The sequence below is a fragment of the Gopherus flavomarginatus genome, chromosome 3 (assembly GCF_025201925.1).
Source record: "Gopherus flavomarginatus isolate rGopFla2 chromosome 3, rGopFla2.mat.asm, whole genome shotgun sequence".
Taxonomy (NCBI): domain Eukaryota; kingdom Metazoa; phylum Chordata; order Testudines; family Testudinidae; genus Gopherus; species Gopherus flavomarginatus.
The window spans coordinates 239,392,516-239,418,524 of record NC_066619.1 but is presented as its reverse complement, the minus strand read 5'-3'; positions in this window follow the sequence as shown (position 1 = coordinate 239,418,524).

The following is a 26,009-nucleotide window of genomic DNA, read 5'->3' as shown; positions in this document are numbered from 1 at the left end:
AAAAGCAAGAGGTGTGTAGAAGTTTTAACACATTCTAGAAATATTTATAATTAGATGTGAAGTTGATACTAATTTATTTACACAGGCACTACTTGTATGAATCCGAATTGTAGATAGCTTTTTGGGTTTTTTCAGAAAAACCTCATTGTGTGGGGAAAGTAAAACATTTGTGCTGAAATATGTGTCATGGCTATCCATAATCCCAAAACTGAGTGCATAGAATTTACGTGCTTGAAATGCACAATTCTAGTGTTTTACAAAATGAGTTTCTAGAATAAGGCTTTCTGCAATAGGTATCCAAGTCATAGCAGACTCTGTAAGAAATAATCTTAATAAAGGCTGAGTACAAATCATGCAAATCTAGTAACTGAAATATTAATAGAATAATTACCGATAAATCTTCCTCCAAGAAAAACCCTTTATGCACTTTAAAACGTTTCAGTAACATGAAAATTGCTCATGGGAGAGAGGTGGCAATAAGAGCATCCTGATGATTCTGCTGCTGAGTAGTCTAGTGACTGACATACTGAGGGCAGAATTGTTGATAGGGAACACAAGTCATCAAAATCAATTTGTTATTATTTGCTGCAATGCATAGGATTTAATCATAATAGTGGAGACAAAAATGTCAGGATTTGATTAAATGCTTTGTAATAGTATTTTTTAAAATGTAAAATGTCATTTGCCAGTGAATTATGAGAATTTAAAATAGCATGCCTTTTGACAATCACAAAACACTGCATGCTGTGCATTTTAAATAAAATGACATTCCAAAGTTTAGTTTTTAGAGATGAGGCTTTATGTACTGTAATGTGTGTAATGAATGACTTTGTTACATAATTGGGACTGAAGGGTCTGTTAGTACCCTTGCCTATAATTCCTGTTCTTTCTCTTCTCATCAGTCATTTGTTTATAACCTATTAGTGCTTAATCTAAGGGAAGACTTGATTTTTATCTGGCTGTCTCCCACTGTAGTACTCATTAGATTTGTAGTATGCCCTTAAGACTGATAATTAGAAATGTGTTTAATAAAAAGTGATATTTTTAAAGTTAATTGCACATATTTGTAAAATGTTACAACTTTGTGGATAGTTTCCTAAATATCTAATGAGGGACACTGACACATTCTAAATGGTTTACTTTTGATTCTTTTCTGCAAGTTTTCTTCTCCATATCTTAGCATGCACTCTGTTGATGACATCATCATCCTGGAAGAGCACTGGAACTTGACTCTGATTAATGCAAATCCTATTTATCTTCTCTTCTCTCTGTCCTCCACTCTCTCCCATAAAGCACTATAAAGTACTGTTACTGAAGAAAGCAAAAATTGTAAAAAACCTGGAAGGCAGGGGCAAGAATCTGAACATTGCCTCTGGCCATTACTGGTGTATGTGATATCACAAGTGACATGTATGCTGGATCATCATAAATAGGAGTCAGTACTCTATAGGGGGAATTTGTGTATTGTGTTCCTGAAACATCCCCAAAGGTTAGTAAATATTAGATATGTACTGAAATGCTCCCTTATCTAGTTTATAGAGAAACTTAAGCACCTCATCTTCAGGTGCATACTACTCTGAAAAAAAGTTTGTGTAAAAAATGGTATTTTCTCAATCATAGCTGCTCCCTGCTTGTATTCTGATTCATATCTGCCTACTTCAGTGACAAAAATAAGATTATATTGCTTTTGATTGTCTTTGCAGTACTATGAAAAAGTGCGCTGGATTCTGTTGCTTCTGTCTTCAACAAGATTGACTAAATTCCAATTGTTTACATCGTTGCAATCCCTTTGGAGGCTGTAGGTTTGCACAGGCCTCACTAAGAACCTAATTTTATTTGCAAAGCCACTTTCATTGGTGGCGATGCATGAGGAAAGACCCCAGTTTGGTTCTGAGATCCCAGCATGGGTTTTCATGGCTTGCATTCAGTTAAAACGTCTTCTACATTGAACACGACTGATAACAGAAATTGGCCTAATAAACTTGGTACCCCATTTTTAGTCACTTTGAGAAAGGAATGACACTTTAAAGTGGCAGCAATTTAAAATATATGTGCAGATTGCTGTTAATATTTTTTAGTGAAAACTGTTACTCAGATTTAAGCTACAGTATTTTCATGGTCTAAAAAATGGGTTGAACTGGGTCCAGGATTTGGTTTAGCCTCATTACAGTACTCTGGATGGAAGATTTTTGAGATAGTCAGTCAGTTTCCGTGATAGGATATTTTGGATTACAGTAAACTTGCAAAGTACCAAGGAATTGGGTGTTTTCTTCATGAACTATAGATGTGACACCTTAACATGTCTCTTAATATTATCTCTGATTTGAAAGAGTGGTAAAATCAATGGAGGAAGGAATCCGCTAAAATTAAAATGTTTGTTCTAGGATTTTTTCAATAATTTTTCCTCTGTCTCTTAAAGCCATGGAATATATTTATTTTTAGAGATTCTGTTGCCCTTACAGCCTTTATATTGCAAAACAGGATTCAGACAACTCTATCCATTTATTTTGTGGGAAATACATTCTCATTAGTTGCATGATATTTCATAATTCAATCTGCTTAACATTAAGGTAATGCTGATTGACAGAAAAGATATATTTTGAGGGAAGAGTCTAACCACTGAGGCTCACAGTTTCACGGTCTCATTAAATTCCTCTCTTTTTCTTGGACTTCTATGTAGACTTCCTGAATACTTTGTCTTTTGATGCTGGACGTGAGATTGTATCCTTTCCGCTTCATATGGGACCTTCACTGTGATTATTTATAGTTGTAATCTCAAGGCTAGGGACTAGTCCAACAAAGCTCTACTTGGGGCTAATCTTGAAGGCTATCGAGAAATTTCAGCTAGTGCAGTATATGTGCTGCGCCTGACAGTTGAGTGAGGCTGACTGGCTGGAGTATATTGTACTTATGCGCTGAACTTCAGATTGACTTCCAGTTCACAGTGGAATTTAATTCAAGATGCTGGTCACTATCTATTAAGCCCTAAATGGTGTAAGCCTCTGTTGTCTGATACCGTTCCACCTGGGCTCAGCATAAGCTCTTCAGCTTTTTCTGTCGCAAGGGTTAAGGTCACAGGACCCCGACGTTCTCAGTGGTTGTCCACCTCTTTAATACTCACACATGCTAGAAAAGTATGTGGACTGCATTCACATTTGGAATGTGCCTTAGATTAGTTTTCTGCTAACTGAAGGTCTGGGATCTCCTGGCATTTCATCCTACTAGCAAGTTTGGTTCTGGTTTTTGTGAGAGAATATGATAAATCTAACCTTTTGGAAGTGTGGCAAGACATACTGTGATGGGTTCACCAAATCCACATAAGTCCCAAAAACAGAGGATGATATTATCTTTGTATATGGCAGAAAGTTTGTCATTTATTTGAAATCTCATTTAAATTATACTGTTCTTTCATAATTTGGATTGAGGCAACTTTACAACAAATGGATGCATGGAAATTTATTGGGATGACTTTGGGTTTGACAGAAAAATCTTTCTTGTGATAACTTATTCTTATGGCAGTCAGACCTAGCAGAATAGAATGATCAATGCTGGAGAGTACTGATACCTGTGGTAAAGCTAAAAATGTCCTATAATTGCCCCAAAGTTTATATTGCTGAGGTGAGTTTAAAATGAAAATATCATTCTGTACCTTTATTACTATGTACTATGTTTTTGTGTTTTCTGTTTGTACTTTCTGAGTATCGAGAAACCAACAGGTGACTTGGAATGATGATTCATGTAATTGGGCATGTTGAGGCATACTGAAAGATTTTCCAGAAAGGGAGGAATGCGCCATCATCTTTTAAATAGGTTATTTTCCCACTGTTTAGTAAGGCAAATAGATATTTAATAGTTTAGGCTGTTTCACGTACTAAAATAGATGGAAAACGAATATCAGTTCACTGTGGGTTAGAACAGGGGTCTCAAACTCAAATGACCATGAGGGCTAGTTCATTGGCCCGAGGGCTGCATCACTGACACCCCACTTCACCCCTTCCATGAGGCCCTGCCTCTTCCCACCCCTTCCCTGCCCCCATTCCAACCCCTTCCCTGAAGTCTCCACCCCAACTCTGCCGCCTCCCTGCCCCCAGAGAGTGCATGAGGGGTGTGGCAGGGGCTTGGCAGGGAGTTGGGGTGCAGGCAGGGGGCTCAGGGTGCAGAAGGGGTGTGGGATGCAGCAGGGGGCTCAGGGTAGGGGGTTGGGGTGTGGAGTGCAGCAGAGGGCTAGGGGCAGGGTTCAGGAGGGTTTCAGGCTCTAGGGTGGCAGCGGTGCACACTGGGGCCAGGGGAGGTGGGAGGTTGTGGGGCCGGGGTATGCTGCTTGTGCCTCCAGGTACCTCCCCCCAAAGCTCCCATTGGCCACGATTCCTCATTCCCGGCCAATGGGAGTTGCAGGGGGTGGTGCCTGGAAGCCAGGGCAACACATGGACGAAGGCCTCGGCTCCCCCTCCCCCACAGGGATGTGATGCCAGCTGCTTCAGGGAGCGGTGCGGGGCTCGAGGGAGGCAATCCTGCGGCTGTAGTTTGCCCACCCTTGGCCTGGAGGTGGGGTGGGGGCGGGCCGCTTGGTGGGCTGCAGGAAATAGCTCTGCAGGCCGCATGTGGCACGCAGGCCTTGTGTTTGAGACCCCTGGGTTGGGAGAAAGAGCGGAGGACTGACTTGCAAGCAGAATAATCTTGTTTTCAGAAAACATGCTCTTGAGAGAGTGTGCTCCTTGTGTTGAATAGTTATATGGACTGTAGAAACTACAGTAAAATAGACTGTGTTTGAAGAAAAGGAATGGAAGACTTATCAAGATAAGCAGTAATGTGTAAAAATATTGAAACAAAGAAAAAATAGGATGTGTGGAACTTGAGAAGTGGAAAAAATGAACATCAAATTGATAGAAAATGAGAAGAAATAAGGTATAGTTTGAATGGAAAAAATAGACAATAAGTTAATCTGACAAGGATACAGCATGCAATATAGTTAATACCTGAATCCTAAGCGAAAGAGAGACTGTTCTGAAACATTTTTATTTCTTTAAAATAATGATTGGGTGAAACAGATGTTTTTTTCAGTCTCACTGGAAAGATTTATATGGTGAAAACTGTCTTAGATGACCAATCTATGTGACTGACAATTTGTTTCTTGACTGAGGTGACCAAATAAAGGTCACAGTTTATTATTTCAAAAGTTTGAGGTAGAGTAGTATAAGACAAGAAATTATCTAAAGTGGTGTCTCATGCAGGTTTAATTATTTATCAGCGAGGGAAGGAAAATTTTGGGTCCTACTGCTAAGTATGATGGAGTAATCTAGTGTGTAAATATCCCTTTCTCAAAGCTGTTGCCAAGCTGTTTAAGATGTAGAGGACAGTGAGCTGTAGGAAGGAATATTAGTGTTGGCACTGCACTGAAGAAACTTATTTTTCAACAAGATCGATTCAGAGCACACTCAACTATGAGCATAAACACTGAATAAAACACTGATATTATGTGATTTGGCCACCTAAATCATGTAACCCAGTCCAATAAAAGGAATTTGGAATGAACTGAATGAAGTTTTTAAAAAAGGACACCTTACAGCAACAAAACTGAAGCACCATCTTGTGGACAGATTAAAAGCAGTTATCTCCCATTAGCAAGAAATACATAGCGTTCCAAAGATCACTGCATTATATTGTGAACACATAAATATTTAATAGAATAACTGGAAGAAATTCCAATCCTTAACTTTTCAGATTGTCTAAACTTCTGTGGACAAAGTGAAGTGCCCAGTTACATAACTTTTTGCAAATCCCTTTAAGCCATTAATTGTACTAAGGATATGGCTACATTACCCACCAGATTGGCGGGCAGTGATCGATCCAGTGGGATTGATTTATCGTGTCTAGTCTAGATGTAATAAATTGACCCCCCCCCAGCCCTCTCCCGTTGATTTCTGTACTCCAGCACCACGAGAGGCGCAAGCAGAATTGACGGGGGAGTAGCAGCAGTCGACTCACCATGGTGACGATATCACGGTAAGTTGATCTAAGTACGTCGACTTCAGCTACTTTATTTACGTAGCTGAAGGTGTGTAACTTAGCTCGAGCCTCCCCCCTAGTGTAGATCAGGGCTAAGTGTCATGTTCAAGGATTTGACAATTATTTCAATAACATGAGGGAAAACTCTAGTTGAGGAGGGGAAATCTTGTTTGTAGCAAGTACAGCAGCAGTTTTCCAGACTACACTCTGCACTTTTGAGGGCCGTTTCTCTAACACTGCTCAAAACCACCAAGAACCACTCAAGTAGAGGCTCTTATTCCCTGTTTAAATTTTTGTACTGATAAAGCATATGGACAAAATTCTGTGTTTCTAGTATTTGTTAACAAAATTGTTATGAGGCAGTAGAGTTAGAGAAAGAGTCTACTTGATTAAAATAGTGAGACATAGTTCCATTCTCTCATCTGACCTAAGACAAAGTTGATTTTCTAATCCAAATTTAAAGTGGATTTATTAAAGAAAGATTTGTTTTAGGATAAAAGCAACTGTTTCAAATCTTAGAGCGGAAGAAAACATGTTTCCTAGTGTGGTAGAAAATAAATGTGACTATAGTTTGAAAGAAGATTATGCAAAAATTTAGTTTATTGAAGTGGAAATGTGCTATATTAAATATGAAAATACATTTCTGTTTAATCATTGCCAACACTGCAACAAATCTGAAAGCCATCACTTTGGACCTCTTCACTTATGTTTCTGGAAGAGATTTTGCTATTGAGAACTTCAAAATCGGTATCTTATGTTTCTTCATGTAACCACATCAATCTTTCAAACAAAAGTATGTCTCCACTATTCTGAAGCTTTCTTGTGATGCTTTTTGTTTTGCTAGATTTCAACTACTTTAAGTCTGGGAATCATGTGGACTGAGAGGCATAGGCATCATATTAATATTTATTTATCTCTGCGTATGTATTTTATTTTGTATGCTTAACATTGGCTCATATTGTATCTTGTAAAAATCTCTGGAAACTGTAATTATTCTTCAGTAAAAATGTTAAATAAATTGCAGATGACAAAGATGGTATGTTCTGCTTTAGTTTGAAGAGAGCAATTTACATTTCTAAGATAAAACAGATGAGAACATTAGCTTCAGGCAGATACCAAGCTGGTTTGGACAGTTTTGCTGGACGGTCTGAGTATAGAGTAGCATTTTGCATATTACAGTAATTTGAGGGTTCAGAATGTCTGAATGGTTGGACACAACCTCTTCTAAAAATAACTGGAATCTTTAGGAACACCCACACTATCTATATTTAATATGTTATCATTTGAAAAATAGTTTTAAAAAGTGGTTCGTGACTCAGTCTCTCAATAATTTGGCAGCTTTTTGCTCATAGAAAGTAAATTCTTCAATTCTGACCACTCCCTCAATCCTGGCCTTCTCCTTCCCCTAACACAGAGGTGCCTCCTGCAAAGCAGAGCATTAAGACTCCCTGCATAGGCTAAATCCATGTTGGTTCCCTCCTTGACATGAACTCCCTGTGTGAATCATCTCTATATCCTAGTTTCAGATTTGAGGGTTAGGTCAAAAACAGCTAGTAGGGGAGAAAGGTTGCATTTGGGTATACAAGCAAGTGAATGAGGCATAGAAAGGAGCATAAACACTGCCAAATTAAGTATAAAAATGTAATAAGACAAAGAGGAGTTTGAAGAATGGCTAGCCAAAAACACAAAAGGAAATAATGTTTTTTAAGCACATCAGAAGCAGGAAGCCTGCTAAACAACCAGTGGGGCCCCTTGATCGAGATACAAAAGGAGCGCTTAAAAACGATAAAGCCATTGCGGAGAAATTAAATGGATTCTTTGCTTCAATCTTCACAGCTGAGGATGTTAGGGAGATTCCCAAACCTGAGCCGGTTTTTGTAGGTGACAAATCTGAGGAACGGTCACAGATGGAAGTGTCACTAGAGGAGGTTTTGGAATTAATCGATAAACTTAACAAGTCACTGGGACCAGATGGCATTCACCCAAGAGTTCTGAAAGAACTCAAATGTGAAGTTGCGGAACTATTAACTAGGGTTTGTAACCTGTCCTTTAAATCAGCCTCTGTACCCAATGACTGGAAGATAGCTAATGTAACGCCAATATTTTAAAAAGGCTCCAGAGGTGATCCCAGCAATTACAGTCCGGTAAGTCTAACGTCGGTACCAGGCAAATTAGTCGAAATAGTAAAGAATAAAATTGTCAGACACATAGAAGAACACAAATTGTTGGGCAAAAGTCAACATGGTTTCTGTAAAGGGAAATCGTGTCTTACTAATCTATTAGAGTTCTTTGAAGGGGTCAATTAACATGGACAAGGGGGATCCAGTGGACATAATGTACTTAGATTTCCAGAAAGCCTTTGACAAGGTCCCTCACCAAAGGCTCTTACATAAATTAAGTTGTCATGGGATAAGAGGGAAGGTCCTATCATGGACTGATAACTGGTTAAAAGACAGGGACCAAAGCAGACTGTGAAGAACTTCAAAAAGATCTCACAAAACTAAGTGATTGGGCAACAAAATGGCAAATGAAATTTAATGTGGATAAATGTAATGTAATGCATATTGGAAAAAATAACCCCAACTATACATACAATATGATGGGGGCTAATTTAGCTACAACAAATCAGGAAAAAGATCTTGGAGTCATCGTGGATAGTTCTCTGAAGATGTTCACACAGTGTGCAGAGGGGGTCAAAAAAGTAAACAGGATGTTAGGAATCATTAAAAAGGGGTTAGAGAATAAGAAGATACTATTGCCCTTATATAAATCCATGGTACGCCAACATATTGAATACTGCATACAGTTGTGGTCTCCTCATCTCAAAAAAGATATACTGGCACTAGAAAAGGTTCAGAGAAGGGCAACTAAAATGATTAGGGGTTTGGAACGGGTCCCATATGAGGGGAGATTAAAGAGGTTAGGACTTTTCAGCTTGGAAAAGAGACTAGGGGGGGATATGATAGAGGTATATAAAATCATGAGTGATGTGGAGGAAGTAGATAAGGAAAAGTTATTTACTTGTTCCCATAATACAAGAACTGGGGGTCACCAAATGAAACTAATAGGCAGCAGGTTTAAAACAAATAAAAGGAAGTTCTTCACACAGTACACAGTCAACTTGTGGAACTCCTTGCCTGAGGAGGTTGTGAAGGCTAGGATTGTAACAGCATTTAAAAGAGGACTGGATAAATTCATGGAGGGTTAAGTCCATTAATGGCTATTACCCAGGATTGGTAAGGAATGTTGTCCCTAGACTGTTTGTCAGAGAGTGGAGATGGATGGCAGGAGAGAGATCACTTGATCATTACCTATTAGGTTCACTCCCTCTGGGGCACCTGGCATTGGCCACTGTCAGTAGACAGGATACTGGGCTAGATGGATCTTTGGTCTGACCCAGTATGGCCATTCTTATGTTCCCAGAGGCTGAGCTCAATTGTCTCCATACAATAACCTTATTTGACACGTGGCTGGAAATTAATTCCCCAGCACAACTGTCCCAAGCCCCTAGGAAAAAGCTAGGTATCATCCACCTGGAAATCAGCTAGTTGAGTAAGGATTAGTAAACCCTGTTCATCAGACAAATACCTTCTTTCAATCTGTTACGTTGGCAGCAATAAGAAATTAATTGATTTTCCTTAAAATGCTTTTTTCTTTAATCCTGCCTTTGCGGAACAAAGCGGGATCTTGGACAGCCCAGTATTTAATAACTCTCTCCCCTCTAGGTAACAGGATGAGCAAGAAGAGGCGTTTTTGTTTAATCTCTTTCTCTCTCATACCTTGTATGAAGAGACTGACTGGAGGGGCATCAAGCTGCTGGAAAAACAATTGTTGAAGTGCCACAGAGGAAGAGTAGGACCTTCAGAAAAGCCAGGGCTAGGAGGCCCAGGAAGGGGGCCTAAAGTGCATTGGGAGCATGGAGAAAGCTACCACCCTAACGTTTCATTTTAATACTCACCATGCTGGGGAAAATGTCAGCATGAGCAGGCGTAATGTTGAGACCTAACTGACTTGCACAAACCCATTGAGAGTTGGAGAAAAGTCAAGAAACATACTGATAAACAGTCCAGCTAGAAGCTGAGAAGAATCAAGGAGGTGTTTAGCCTCATTATCTGCTAGAGAACAGGGGACTACAAACAGGGGATTTTGAGAGGGGGTAAAGAAAATCTCCACCCCCGCTGAACGAACAAGGTGCGAGTACTAACCTTGGGGTGAGTGAGTTTGTTTGGCTGTTTGTGTTTTTCTTTGCTTGCAGGTTATTTCAGTTACTGGGTCAGTTGAGTTTGTGTGTCTGGGGACTGCTTGAGCCTTTGTTCCCTGGATCATCCTTGATCATCTTTGATCAGCCTTGTGATCACCCTCCCTCTGTGTGATTAACGAGGGGGTAGGGCTGACCTAGGAGGGAAGGCCTTAAAACTAGGAGCTAAGCAACCAAGGGGAGCTAGCAAACGGGAGTGTGGGAGGGAGTTTGTGGGAGGGAGTTGTAATATAGTCGCTATGGTTAGGAAGGACCGCATCTCCATTGCCAACACTGCTTCTGTCTCCTCCACCTGCGCCTCTGTTCAGACAGACAACATGGATGGCTCTACCCAGATCCTGATGTGGATTTGCAGAGACTGTGGCCTACATTTCCCACTCACAGAAAGCCAGGCTGGGGGGACCATCCAGTGAGAAAGGTGCCTGCTGGGGGGAAAATGGGGATCAATATGAAAATTGAAAGGTGGATACTCACTCGTGCCCGTCACCCCAATCGGGGTATGGGCCGCCAACCACAGATCTCCAGAGTCCTCTATCCTGGGCCATTTGCTCTAGCTGGTTCCAGGTATAGCCCATTTTTTTGCTTCGAGTTGAAGACCGTTCTTTTTCCAGGGTAAAAGTCTCTGTTGTCTCTATTGTTGGTGTTTCTGTAGCAGGTTGATTTTTTTGCAAGGTGGAGTGGCTAGCCCCATGCCCAACCCTCCTCCTTTATCCTGATTTGGGACAGGCAGATGGCCCCAAAGGACCTCTCTGGTGGAGTTAAAGGTGGATAAGGAACTGGTTAAAGGGGAAACTACAAGGGGTCATACTGAAAGGTGAATTGTCAGGCTGGAGGGAGGTTACTAGTGGAGTTCCTCGGGGCTTGGTTTTGGGGCCAATCTTATTAATATTTTTATTACTGACCTTGGCACAAAAAGTGAGAATGTGCTAATAAAGTTTGCAGATGACACAAAGCTGGGAGGTATTGCCTGTACAGAGGGCCCAGGGTATCCTACAGGAAGATCTGGATGACCTTGTAAACTGGAGTAATAGTAATAGGATGAAATTTAATAGTGAAAAGTGCAAGGTCATGCATTTAGGGATTAATAACAAGAATTTTTGTTATAAACTGAGGACGCATCACTTGGAAGTAACAGAGGAGGAGAAGGACCTCGGAGTATTGGTTGATCACAGGATGGCTATGAGCCGCCAATGTGATATGGCCGTGAAAAAAGCTACTGTGGTCTTGGGATCCATCAGGCAAAGTATTTCCAGTAGAGATAAGGAGGTGTTAGTACCGTTAGTACCGTTATTCAAGGCAGTGGTGAGACCTTATCTGGAATACTGTGTGCAGTTCTGGTCTCCCATGTTTAAGAGGGATGAATTCAAACTGGAACAGGAACAGAGAAGGGCTACTAGGATGATCCGGGGAATGGAGAACCTGTGTTATGAAAGGAGACTCAAAGAGCTCAGCTTGTTTAGCCTAACCAAAAGAAGGCTGAGGGGAGATGTGATTGTTCTCTCTAAATATATCAGAGGGATAAATACCAGGGAGGGAGAGGAATTATTTAAGCTCAGTACCAATGTGGACACAAGAACAAATGGATATAAACTGGCCATCAGGAAGTTTAGACTTGAAATTAGATGAAGGTTTCTAACTATCAGAGGAGTGAAGTTCTGGAATAGCCTTCCAAGGGGAGCAGTGTAAGCAAAAGACATATTTGGCTTCAAGACTAAGATAGATACGTTTATGTAAGAGATGGTATGATGGGATAGCCTAATTTTGACAATTAATTGATCTTTGACTATTAGCAGTAAATATGCTCAATGGCCTGTGATGGAACACTAGACAGGATGTGGTCTGAGTTACTATCGAGAATTCTTTCTTGGGTGTCTCACTGGTGAATCTTGCCCACATGCTCAGGGTTTAGCTGATTGCCATATTTGAGGTCAGGAAGGAATTTTCCTCCAGGGCAGATTGGCAGAGGCCCTGGAAGGTTTTTGCCTTCCTCTGCAGCATGGGGCACGGGTCACTTGCTGGAGGATTCTCTACACCTTGAAGTCTTTAAATCACAAGTTGAGAACTTCAATAACTCAGACATAGGTCAGGGGTTTGTTACAGGAGTGGCTGGGTGAGATTCTGTGGCCTGTGTTGTGCAGGAGGTCAGACTAGAAGATCATAACGGTCCCTTCTGTCCTTAAAGTCTATGAAGCAGGTGGGAGAGCTACAGGAGGAGGTAGCTAGGCTGAGGAGCATTCGTGCCCATGAGCAATTCCTTGAGAGTATTCATATGGAGACATCCAAGGCTGAGGAAACTATCCAGCTGCAGAGGATTGCTGTCACACCATCAGGGGAGGAGGATATGGCTCTGTCACAGGGAGGACACTGGCTGCTGGTTATTTCTGGCAGCAGGCTGTGCTCCACCCCTACTTCCAACCCACCCACCAGGAAGGAAGGAAACGTAGGATAGTGGTGGTTGGTGACCCTCTTCTGAGGGGGATGGAGGCACCCATCTGTTGCCCAGACATGGCATCCCGGAAGGTATGCTGCCTGCCAGGGGCCTGTATTCGAGGGACTGTCAAAGCTCATCTGGCCCTCTAACTACTACCCCATGTGGGCACTAATGATACTGTGAGTTATGACTCTGAGCAGATCAGAAGTGACTATAGGGCTCTGGGAGTAAGGGTGAAGAAGTTGGGAGCACAGGTGATGTTCTCTTTGATCTTTCCATCCTTCTGGTCAAGGGTAGGGACCCAGGCAGAGACAGATGCATCCTGGAGGTGAATGCCTTGCTGTGAAGATGGTGTCACCAGGAGGCCTTTGGTTTCCTTGACCCTGCGATGCTGTTCCAGAAAAAAAGGACTGTTAAGCAGAGATGGGGTCCACCTATTGAGGAAGGGGAAGAGCATATTTGGATACAGGCTGGCTAACCTAGCGAGGAGGGCTTTAAACTAGGTTTGAAGGGGGCAGGTGACCAAAGCCTACAGGTAAGTCAAAAACATGGAGACCTGGTAGAAGATTCAGAATTTGGGGAGAGTATGGGCTGTTATACTAGGGATAAAGGATAGACAAGACAGAAGTATGTGTGTGTGAGAGAAATAAAATCCGTATCAGTTAGATGTCTATATACTAATGCAAGAAGTATGGGGAATAAGCAGGAAGAACTCAAAATGCTAGCAAATAAACACAACTATGACATAGCATCACAGAGACTTGAGGGATAATACGCATGACTGGAATATTAGTACAAAAGGATACAGCTTGCTCAGGAAGGACAGGTGGGGGAAAAATGGAAGTAGTGTTGCCTTACATATTAAAAATGTATACACTTGGGCTGAGGTTGAGATGGAAATGGACAGACTTGTTGAAAGTCTCTGGGTAAGATAAAAAGGGTAAGAACCAAGGGTGATGTCATGGTAGGGGTCTACTATAGACAATCTAACCAGGAAGAAGAGGTGGATGAGGCTTTTTTTTTAAACCTCTAATAAAATCATCCAAAGCACGGGACTTGGTGGTGGTGGGGGACTTCAACTACTCAGACATCTGTCGTGAAAATAACACAACAGGACACAGATTATCCAGTAAGTTCTTAGAATATATTGGAGATAATTTTTTATTTCAGAAGGTGGAGAAAGCTACTAGGGGAGAGGCTGTTCTAGATTTGATTTTGACAAATAGGGAGGAACTGGTTGAGAATTTGGAAGTGGAAGGCAGCTTTGGTGAAAGTGATCATGAAATGGTAGCGTTCATGATCCTAAGGAAAGGTAGGAGGAATGACTGCCTAGGAAGGAGTACTACAGAAAGGGATCTGGGGGTCATAGTGGACCACAAGCTAAATATGAGTCAACAGTGTAGCACTATTGAGCAAAAAAAAAAAAAAGTGAACATCCTTCTGGGATGTATTAGCAGGAATGTTGTAAGCAAGACAAGGAGTAATTCTTCCAATCTACTCTGCTCTGATTAGGCCTCAGCTGGAGTATTGTGTCCAGTTCTGGGTGCCACTTTTCGGGAAAGATGTGGACAAATTGGAGAAATTCCACAGAAGAGCAACAGAAGTGGTTAAAGACCTAGAAAACGATCTATGAAGAAAGATGGAAAAAAATTGAGATTGTTTAGTCTGGAAAAGAGAAGACTGAGGGGACTGAACAGTTTTCAAGTACATAAAAGGTTGTTGCAAGAAGGAGGGAGAAGAATTGTTGTTAATCTCTAAGGACAGAAGAAGCAATGGGCTTCAATTGCAGCAAAGGAGGTTTAGGTTTGACATTAGGAAAAACATCCTGTTAGGGTGGTTAAGCACTGGAATAAATTATCTAGGGAGGTTGTGGAATCTCCATCATTGGAGATTTTTCAGAGCAGGTTAGACATACCTGTCAGGAATCGTCTAGATAATACTTAGTCCTGCCATGAGTGAAGGGGATTGGACTAGATGACCTCTCAAGGTCCCTTCCAGTCCCATGATTCTATAATTCTATGATTCTATCAGAATTGCAGTTGGGGAAGTTAAAAGAACCTTTGTTTTAATTAAGTGTACTTATAATTTGCTATCCTGGAAAAAATAAGCAGTTTATTTAATTTAGAAATTTATTGCTTTAAACAATGCCTCTCCCCATCCTGCCATCAACTACATAGTTAGACATCTGGAGTTAGTACTAACATGCAGATGTCTGAGATCATTCCAGACAGAAACATCACCCAAAGAAGTCTGTTTGATTTTTTTTTTATTGGAGCCTGGGGGAAGGGGAGGACAGAAGCATATATGAAGTGACATGTCTGCTGGTTCTGCAGTGTGTGCACACTTGTAATATAAATAGGAGAGAGTGTGCATTCTGCAAAATTGGGAGGGGTTCTTTTTATTTAAGTTTTTTTGCCTCTGTATTGGAAATATATTTTTTTTCTAAGTAGGGAGAAGTAAATAGCTTAATCAGGGGCTTTGAGTGCTTTGCTTTTTATAAGGTCTTTTGTGCAAGGAAAAGATGCTGCTTAATGGCACTGATGGTGATGTGACTGCTGCTTTTGAAGGCTGAATTTTCTTCTTGTTTTTTATAATGCTTATAATAGAAGCTCTTCTTTTTTTCCCCCCGCAAACTATTTTTTTCCCTCCTTCTTCAGGTAGACCTTAGATATTATCTTCCAGAAGTCCTTTTTAAGTTGAAATTAAATTGTGGATATAATCTATTATTTTTGTATTAGTGTCATTTTAATACAACCTAATGCACAAACCTTCTATCTAGGTACTTACTCAGTGCCCATCACGGTAGTATCGGAGAATTTCCAGTATTTAAAAATAAAAATAACACTTTTGCTCCCTGTCTTTGATCCCAGCCTGTAAGGTAAATACATGGTTTGTATGTGGGGGAAGGGGAGAGAAGAAATTGAGGGAAAGATAAATTGAATGGAACTAGATGCAAAGTTAATTTCTTCAGGTTCCATACTGCCTCCTTCACCGAGGTACCAGCATGCCTTCTCCAAGTGTATTAAGCAATGTGACTAGCGGTAGCATGTGTGGATCTGAATGCAGTGAGGCCTGTGGTCGTTCTTATTTCTTGCATGATTGAATTCTGTAGTTCAGGTCCAGCTCCTGTGAAAGTTCTGTCTCCTGCACTCGCAAGCCTCCCTGTGTTGTTTAACGTCTCTGTTGCTCCAGTGGGACTCAACTGTTGCGGGAGGATGTTTGCAGAGGGACTGGTGGTCTCTTGAACACAGAGGGCCAGTTCCATGGAAAGTTATTTTAGGGCAATGAATTTTAACTCAAGGGGGAGCTAGTGCAGGGACCAGAGCACTGAGGTGATGTGTTCCCAAGGACCTGTGGTGCTAAACAGAGAAGCTGCTGCATTTTGTTCCAGTTAGCGCTTTATCGGGATTTGTTGCTTCATCTCTAGGTCCATGTTGTAATAACCAAGCCTGGGGGGTCATAAATGCATGGATCACCATGGTGAAGTCTGTGCCTGATAGGATGGGAATGACATTTTCCGGGCAGTTACAGATGGAAGTGGGCATCTTTTGATGTCGGGCCTTCTTGGGCATCCAGTGGTATTGAGGAATCCAACGGGAGGCTGTAGACTGACCATCTGAGGGTAGATGCTCTTGATAATGGGGCAAGGGGGAGTTTATAGAGGAGGCAAATTCTTCAAAGTGTGTTCCCTCTTCCTGCCTATGTCCCCTCAGCCTTGCTCAAGTTCAGCTTTGGCTGGCTGCTGATTTTGGCTATGTGTTGGGAGAGCTGGAAGATATATGGATGATGTCTGCATAGTGCTGGCACTCGAGCCCATGTTCTCTCACCACCCTTCCTAATGACTTCATGTAGATGTTGGATACTATGGGGCTCTTGTTTTTTGCTAGCTTGTCAATCGTTAATGGCACTCATTAGTTGTCAGCATTCTGATTCTGCTAGTGATCCCATCCTGGTCCTTCAGAGGATAGTGAGAACGTCTGGAAGGCTTTCTGCAGTACTATATGTGGATTGAGGGGATGAGGGAAGATGATGATTATTTAGATAACAATTGTGCCCAAAGATGCTAGTCATGGATCAAGGCCCCATCCTGCTAAGTGATGTACAAACATAGTAAAAAGATCATCCCTGTGCCCAAAAAGCTTTTAATATAGGTTCTCCTTCCTGACAATTGTAGTGATCTTCATATGACCTGACTCCACCTTACTGTGCATAGTTACAGCTGTTAGTCACATTTACCCTGCTACAGAATTTCTCTCATCTGCCTTCTATGACTGTACTGCTTTGAAGTAGTACAGACCTGAACCATCTCTCCCCTCTTCTCTGAGTAAGGGGCAACATAAAAAGGAAGGATTGATCAGTTTTTATTCTATCCTTCCTCTTAAATGCCAATTTTTCTCTTTCAAGGCTAAATTATCCACATATTTTTAGTCTTATTTTATTTTTTTTTCTGGATTTTTCACTCCGCTATACCTTTAAGATTTGGTGAGTTCCACTGGCCATGGTAGTCTGAATAAGAACCTATCATCAATGCATATGTCATAATTTTGGTGATACGTTCTATTCCTTTCTGATACACCAATTTATACCACTTAACATACATTTTTAGTAAATACTAAGCACCTATATTTCCATACAGCTTCAAGGCATTGGGCAAGCTTAATGATTACTTCATTGCACTCTGTACTTTCAGTCTTTCATCTGATTTTCATTGTGTCATTAGAATGAAAGCTGTTTGAGGCAGGGATCCACCACTCTACAGTACTCTGGACATTTGCAGCATGATGTAAATTATTTACATTTGCCTTGCTTCCATAATCTGGACCGATGTCTTCACAGAGTCAGGTGAGAAGTGAGAAACCATTGGCAAATATTTGATCTATAAACTTTCACAGTGTATACAGGGTGTATTTGTGAACATTTTCCCAGCTCCGTAAGCAGAGAAAATGGCGGGGGTGACGTGGGGAAGAGTCAGATAATTTATTTGGAAAATGTGAGCATTGTTGTTCAGTTGTTCTATGAATGTCGGTCCCCTCTGTTGAACTATCCATAGATCTTATTCCAGACAATTTTTCCTCACATGATTCTGAGTTCAGAGGTTCTATAGTTTTAACTACCATCTGTGAATTTCTACTCCTAAATGATTTAATTAAACAGTGCTGCTCCCTGGATTAGTCCTTAAAACCCCTGACTTAATCTTTCTCCACTCTGAGGAACTGCTGATTGTTTCCTATTCCTTAACTATTTCATTCCAGTGTAAGTAGTTGCATTTGTTTTCCTTAATATTTTAGGAGGGACCTTAGCAAAAGCTTTTTGAAAAGCCAGGTAAATGTTCCCTTTTATCTGCTTTTAATTAACTTTTCGAAAAACACATTAGAGAGGCATGATTTTTACTTCACAGAAACCATGCCTGTTTGACCCCTATCTAGTTATACTTACACAAGAGTTGTGGTAATCTATTTTTAATTAGACTCGCTACCACTTTCCCAGGGCCTGAGATGATGCTCACTGGCTTCTGCTTCCCAGGATCTTCCTTAAGTCCTTTTTATTCGGTTTGGGGGCAGCAGAGAAGAGAATTCACTAGCCAAGATTTTTAAAAACAGGAGCCTAAGGTTAGGCTAAATCCATATTTGGGCACATAAAAAAAGGCCATTTTTCAGAAATGCTCAGTGCCTAGCCACGGCCATTGACTTAAATCAGAGCACATAATTAGGTAGGTAAATATGGATTTAGAAGTGAGATTTTCCAAGCAGTCCTGGGGATTTAAACACACTAATTCTACTGTGTGTGAAGTCTAAACACAAGTAAGTGTCTGTGTGTGGTGTGCGTGGTAGGTATAGAGACATACTTTTCTGGGCAGGGATTGTATCTTCCTTATATTTACAAAGCACCTAGACCACATTGGGTGGTGTTAATGGCGTTAAATCCTTTTAGAATTACTTGCACCTCTTTTAAACCAGCCTTGCAAAATCATCATGAAAACTCACTTGTATAAGCACCATTTGATTTGTCCTCCCTCCCCATAATGATGATGGGAAAAAAAAGTATTTAGAATGTGATCCTACAGACCTGGGATGATGCGAGTACGAGTTTGCAAGTTTGGCACCCTTATTTGCCCACCAAAATGGTGTCCAAGTTGAATAGACTTTGGGCTGTTTTTTTAAAAATAAATAACTCCACCCCACTTTGAGAAGAAACTTTTCCACACTGTGTGCCCCTAACATCTCTCTTCTGCCCTTCTCATTAGAAAAGGTCTATCACAGATTACTTTTTTCAAATCCCTAATGTTTTAATACAACACCATTCATTGCTGAGAACTCTCGAAAACACATAACCATACAGGGCTCTTAGCTCTTTGGGCCTTGGTTTTGAAGGTTTCGGCTATAGCTGTCCTTTCACTTTTAGCCATTTTAATGGTTTTATCTCCCTATTTTAGTGGGTGCCTCTGTTCTTTGCTCCTCAATCATTCTGAATGGCACACTAAATACAGGAAGCAAGGCAAGGAAACAATGGCCATCACAAGCCTGTGTCATTAAAACAAGCTAGTGTCCTTTTCTATTGGTGCATATGAGCTACCTGTTGGGTAAGCCCCAATGTAAACAATTCTGGCTGGAACAGAAGTCTCTAATGTTAAATACTTCTCAACAGGCTCTAATTTTTGGACAGCTTCCAGAAGAAAACCAAGCAATCTTCTGCATCTCCAACACTTACCTATATCTTTAATGTTTATTTTGAACATACAGGTTGGAGTCTAATGCATGTCAAAACCAATTTTCTAGAAAATTAGAGACAAAGATCCACTGGGATTTTTTTTGTTATGCCCAGTTTTGTTCTGTTTGTTCAAGAGGCCCCCTAAATTCTGACCCATTTATGTTGAAGTGCCTCTGAGATTCCAGGGTTGCTATTACCCTGGGGTGCTGGAACAGCTGGGCGCTGAGAGCCATTGAACCAAATTGTAAACTCTATATATGATGGAAACCACTTCAAGCCGGGGGCGCTGCCACACCCCCAGCACCCTGAGTTCCAGCACCTATGCTATTACCTTCAATTTAGATATTACAGTGCAGCTCCAAAATTGACTTTGGAAGCCAAAGTTTTCCTTGAACTCCTCTTAAAAGCAATTAGCTGGGATAGAAATTGAATACCATTTTCTATCCATAGCTTCTGTCACCAGCTTGAGTGACCTCAGTGCCTCATGAGTTTGGTGAAGAGGTGGGGAATGATTGCCTTCCGTATGCTATGTATCTAATCAGGGCTCTAAAAATCCTTGTGTGACTCTGAAGAAGGCTGTCAAGCAGCACAACTCCTACGATGAGGAGTAAGACATCCTAGTTTTTGTGTTCACTGATGAAATGAAACTTTTGAATAGACAAGGTCGATGAGTTAATATCTCTTATTGGATCAACTTCTGTTGGTGAAAGATACAAGCTTTTGAGCTACACAGAGCTCTTCTGGTCTGGGAAATGTACTTGTCACAGCTAAATACAAGGTGGAACAGATAGTTTAGCATAAGGTGTTAACACACATTCTAAGGGGCCATTCAAGGTGAAGTGGCCTGTTAACACCCCTGCAGTCATAGGGCATAAAGATGGATTACTGGGTTACAGATTGTTGTAATAAGCCATAAAGCCAATGTCTTTATAAGGGCCCTGCTTTTTAATGTCTTGCAAAGTTAAGAATTTAAGCTTCCAGGATCATCTTTTGAAAGTGTTGTGCAGGTTTCCTTTTGAAGATGAGGACTCAGAGGGCAGACATGTTTTGTGAAAAGTGTTTGCTCATGGGTGATATGGTGGTGGTGTTTTATCCTTTTTCTGTGTGAGTTCATTAGAGAGCTTAGGGATTGTCTGGTTTCACCCACGTAGTTGTTACTGGGGCATTTAGAGCATTGGATGAGTTATACCACGTGTTGTGACAGGCGTGTCTAGGATCCAGGGATCTTGAAAGATGTGTTGTGGGGGTATTGATCATGTTTTGAATAGACAAGCTAATGAGTTTATAATTTTCTTGGGGCATCCTTACAGGGACAAGTGAAGTAGCCTGGCTGACTTATTAGTTCTTTGGGATTCTTGTAAATTTAAAATTGATCTGAGGTGCCTGGATTTCTTTCTCTCCTCTTTCAGTTGCCTGAATACTCTAAATAAGGGCATGGCTACACTTGCAGATATAGAGCGCTTTGAATTAAACCAGCCTTCGTAAAGCGCAGTAGGGAAAATGCTACAGTCTGTCCACACTGACAACTGCAAGCACACTGGTGTGGCCACATTTGCAGCACTTGCAGCGGCATTGGGAGCAGTGCATTATGGGCAGCCATCCCACAGAGCACATCTTCCCATTCTGGCACTGTGGCTTGTGGGAAGGGGGCGGGAAGTGCGGGGCATTCTGTGTCCTGTCCCAATGACCTGTGATGCATTGCTTCACATCCCAGCAATCCCTCTGCTTCTGTCCACATTTGATGCCATCTTTCAATGTTTTTTGTGCTGCACACTCTGTCTTCCCTTTTCAGTCTGCGGGAATGGATCCTGAACTGCTGAGGAATATGCTGACAAGTCTCGCCAGCACATCACGTTTGGCAGTCGAGTTACTCCTTAACATCCAAACTGACAGTGAGGACTCCGACGATATCGACTCGGGTAATGCATATGACACGAGATTGCTTATGGCATTCATGGACATGCTCCCTACTCGTATTGCTTAGATGTTTTCATCTTAGGGCTTGTCTACACTACAAAATTGTCGACTTTACCTAATTCAACCTCAAGCCTCCATATTAATTAAGTCGATTGTGCGTGGCCACACCATGCTCATTGTCTCAATGGAGTGCATCCTCACTAGCAGTGCCTGCATCAATGTACAAAGCAGAGCATCATGGGTAGCTATCACAAAGTGCAGCTTGCCACAGTGTGTTTTGGGAAATTTGTGCAATGCCTCATGGGACCAAACCATTGTCACAGAGGAGAATGGGAACATTGTGTCGGCATCTCATCATGCACTGTGCTCCCTCTCTCCTATCAATGGCAAACAACCCAGTGGTTTTCACACCTTGAAACTGCCATGCATATGCCATAATCCCAGAAGCATGGAGCCTGCTCTGTTGTGCACTCTTGCTGTGAGCATCTCAAACACCTCACGCCTTCTCCTGCAGTATTTCCAGAGCTCAAGTAGGGTCCACTGCGTGGAACATAACGATGTCCTGCAAGCAGCCCTGCTGCAAGCCATTGAAAAAAAACAATTCACAGTTGCTGCTGGCAGTCACAGAGCAGCTGCACTCTGAGTGCCGTTTCTGGTCCTGTGAAACAAGCACTGACTGGTGGGACCACATCATTTTGCAGGTATGGAATGACGAGCAGTGGCTGCAGAACTTTTGAATATGGAAGGCCACCTTCCAGGAACTTTGGAAAGAGCTTTCTCCTGTCCTGCAGTTCAGCAACACACAAATGAGAACTGCTCTGACAGTGGAGAAGAGAGTGGCGATTGCTATTTGGAAGCTTGCAACGCCAGACAGTTACTGGTCAGTGGGGAATCAATTTGGAGTAGGTAAATCAACCGAGGGAGCTGCTGTGCTTCAAATGTGCAGGGCCATTAAATGACTTCTGCTACGAAGGGTAGTGAGTGTGGGAAATGTGCAGGACATAGTGGAGGGTTTTGCCGCAATGGGGTTCCCTAATTGTGATAGGGCGATAGATGGCATGTATATCACGACCTTGGCACCAGACCACCTTGCCAAAGAGCACATAAACAGAAAGGGATACTTTTCAATGGTGTTGCAAGTTCTGGTGGATCACAGGGGGTGTTTCACCAACATCAGCGTAGGATGGTTGGGAAAGGTTCATGATGCGTGCATCTTTAGGAACTCAGGTCTGTTCAAAAAGCTGCAATTGAGGCCTTTCTTTGTAGACCTCAAAATGAACAAGTAATGATGTTAAGATGCCAATAGTTATCCTGAGGGACCCAGCCTACCCCTTACTCCCATGTCTCATGAAGCCATACACTGCCCATCTGGACAGCAGTAAAGAACGGTTCAACTATAGGCTCAGCAAGTGGAGAATGGTGGTTGAATGTGCCTTTGGTCATTTAAAAGGGCGCTGGAGAAGTTTACTACCAAGGCTGGACCTTAGTGAAGAGAAAATCCCCATGATTACAGCTGCCTGTTGTGTGCTTCATAATGTCTATGGGGGAAAAAAAAGGGGAAATTTTTTTGCAGAGGTGGACAGTTGAGACAGATCGCATAGCAGTCATTTTTGAGCAGCAATAAAAAGAGCACATCAAGGGGCGCTGCATATCTGCGAGGCTTTGAAAAGCCATTTTAGCAATGAGTCACAGTAATGTGAGCTGCTTGTCTGCATTGTGCTTTCCCAAACCTTCACCTGGTTTGTATCACTGTCCTTGTAAAGCCAACCCCCTGCCCAAGCCGACGACTACTTCTCAATAAAGAACATTTATTTCTAGAACCTATTTACTTTATTTAACGAACATAAGTAAAGAGAAAGAATGGGGAAAAAAAGGTAACCTTGGGGGAAAGGGGTTGTAAAGTTGGAATGGAAGAAACATTTTCAGCTATGTAACATAATACCACATTCTACACCATCAAAGGTCTGTGAATGGGCACCTTCTGTTCCTTGTATCCACCACTGAATTAAGTGAAAGGGATGATGGACTTTTCACCCATGCCTCATGGAACGCTTGGGGGAGGGTGATTCTGTGCCAGGCAATGCTGGCTGGCTGGCTGGCTGTCTACCAGAGTCTGAGAGGGACTCTACCTTCCTGCTTCTGTTCCTGCAGTTCAACCAGATGCCTCAACATGTCTGTTTTGTCTCATAACCTGAAACATCTCATCCTGTGCTGCATGCTCTCACTCATTGGAAGCTTTCCCGCTCTCCATGTCTAACTTCTCAGACAGTGAAATCCTCCAAGCATCAGCTCTGTGTCAGCTGTCCGGGAGTTGTTCATTATCTCAGAGATCATGTCCTCCCGCATTCTCTTTCTCCTTCTCCTAATCAGCGAAAGTCTGATTTCAGGCGTTGACATGCCAAAGGATACATTTCCAGCTGTTAGTCATGGAAAAAAATAAAGGAGCCATTGTACATGATTAAAATGTTTCCATAGCAAGGCCATGTTCATAAACAATTGCAGAATCTCTCTTGGGGCCCCAGTCCCCTATCAGTCACTTAAACTACTTGCTAACGCATGCTGAGCACAGTAAAGGCACATTAGTGGCCGCATGGTTTGGCAGCCTGGAATGTAGGAGGGATGGGATGGGTATACATGCTCTTTTTTTTTTCTTGTAAGAACACTTTTAATGACAACTTCCCCCCATTCCCCTAGGTGACCCTATTTGCTATCAGTCTCCTGAGGGTAACGGAGGCGGAAAGGAAGGAGATGCTGCAAGCATCTGGGTATAGACCTGGTTCTTATGTTGCTATGCTGTGTACCACAATGATGACAGCAGAATTAATTCAAGAGTTGCATGGGAAAGGTTCTACCATGGTGGAAGAAATAAGACTGCCCTGCCCAGAAACCTTCTGCAAAGGATTGCAGAGTACTTCCATGAAAGTTTCCTAGAGATATCCATGGAGGATTCCTGGGCTATCCCAGTCCACATAGTCTGTTCTGGGAGCCACCCTCTGTGTAGCTGGAGTGGCCTCTTGTAAGCAGAGAACCACAGCACCTCTCTCTTTCTTCACAATAAACAGGCAATATCACCGAATATCTATGCCCGCTAAAGTTCAACTAGACTTTGATTGTAACTGTATACTCACCAGAGGTGCCTTCCCCGGCATCACGGTTGGCCACTGTGATGTCCTGCAACCCACGGGACTCCAGGGTTAAAGCTATTTTTTGGTTCTCGGGGAGAGTGGATCCATCTTTCACGTATCTCCCATTCTCCTCCTCCTCTTCCTCGTCCACCATATCATCCTGTTTGCTATCACACCTGTGAGGTGCCCACATTGCTTGTGGGGGTACTGGTAGGATTACCCCCAAGAATTGCATGCAGCTCGTTGTAGAACCAGCATGCGTGGGGTTCAGCACCAGAATGACTGTTTACCTCCCTTGCCTTCTGGTACGCTTGGTCAAGTTCTTTTGTTTTCACATGACATTGCTGTGTCCCTTATGTAGCCCTTCTTCCTCCATTCCATGAGTAATCTTTGCATAGATGTCAGTGTTTCTTCTGCTGGATTGTAGCTCTTCCTGCACAGACTCTTCTCTCCACAGAGTGGTGAGATCCACCACCTCCTGTGCAGACCAGGCTGGAGTGCATTTGGGGTATGTAATCTCCATGATCGGCTGTGCTCAAGTTGGCATGCTCCTAATGCTGGTCAAACAGGAAATGGGAAATCAAAAATTCCTGGGCCTTTAACAGGCTGTTTCCTTTGTACCTGGCGGCAGTCCAGCAGAGTTGAGAGTGATCTCCAGAGTGGTCACAGATGACCATTGTGGAACACTGCTGGGAGGCCATTTAAGTCAAATTATACAATGCTGCAGCTGCACTACCTTGCAGTCGACCCATCAAAATTGAATTAAGTGCTATGCCTCTCACAGAGGTGGATTACAGAAGTTGACATTTGAGGCAACTTAGGTCGGCGTAAAGGACCCAGTAGTGTAGAACATACATTAACAGATCGACTTAAGGCAGCTTCCTTCAACCTAATTTTTTATTGTAGGCCAGGCCTTAGATGGAGCTACGTTAGGGCATTGTGATATGTCTGGGTACCACTGAGAATCCGTTCTGGGAGGAAGGCATTGCAATGTATTCTAATACAGGGAAACAGAAATTCCTCTTCTCTATAGGCAGGTGTAGTTTCTCTGTAGACATGAACTCTCTTCACTTCCCCTCCACTAAAAAATTTTAAACATGAGGCATCATATTTCCACATAGGCACTCATGGAAACTTTATCCAAGCTCTAACCTCAGAAATAAGGAATATGGCTAGAGAGAGGAAAGGAGGTATGTACATAAAGGAAGTGGGGATAAAAATTACACTTAAATATTTTACCAAGGGTCAATGATAAATCTGCCTGTTTGTTCAGTTCTCCGGATACCTCAATCTCCTGCTTCACACAGTATCTTTTGACTGTATCAGTCATTTCAAAACCACTATTGTGTGAATGCATTTTAAAACCTGTCTACCTATTTAAAGTCCCAAGAGGCAAAAGGAAACAGTCTACACTTCCAGCTAACCAAGAATAGGCAAGTGTGTGTGTGGGGGGGGGGAGGGGGGGCTGTCTATGACCAATGAGCTTAGATTGCCTCATTTAACAGTTAACTCATTCCCCATTTGTGGGTTTTTTTCCCCTACCTCCTCTGTTCCATTATAAGCT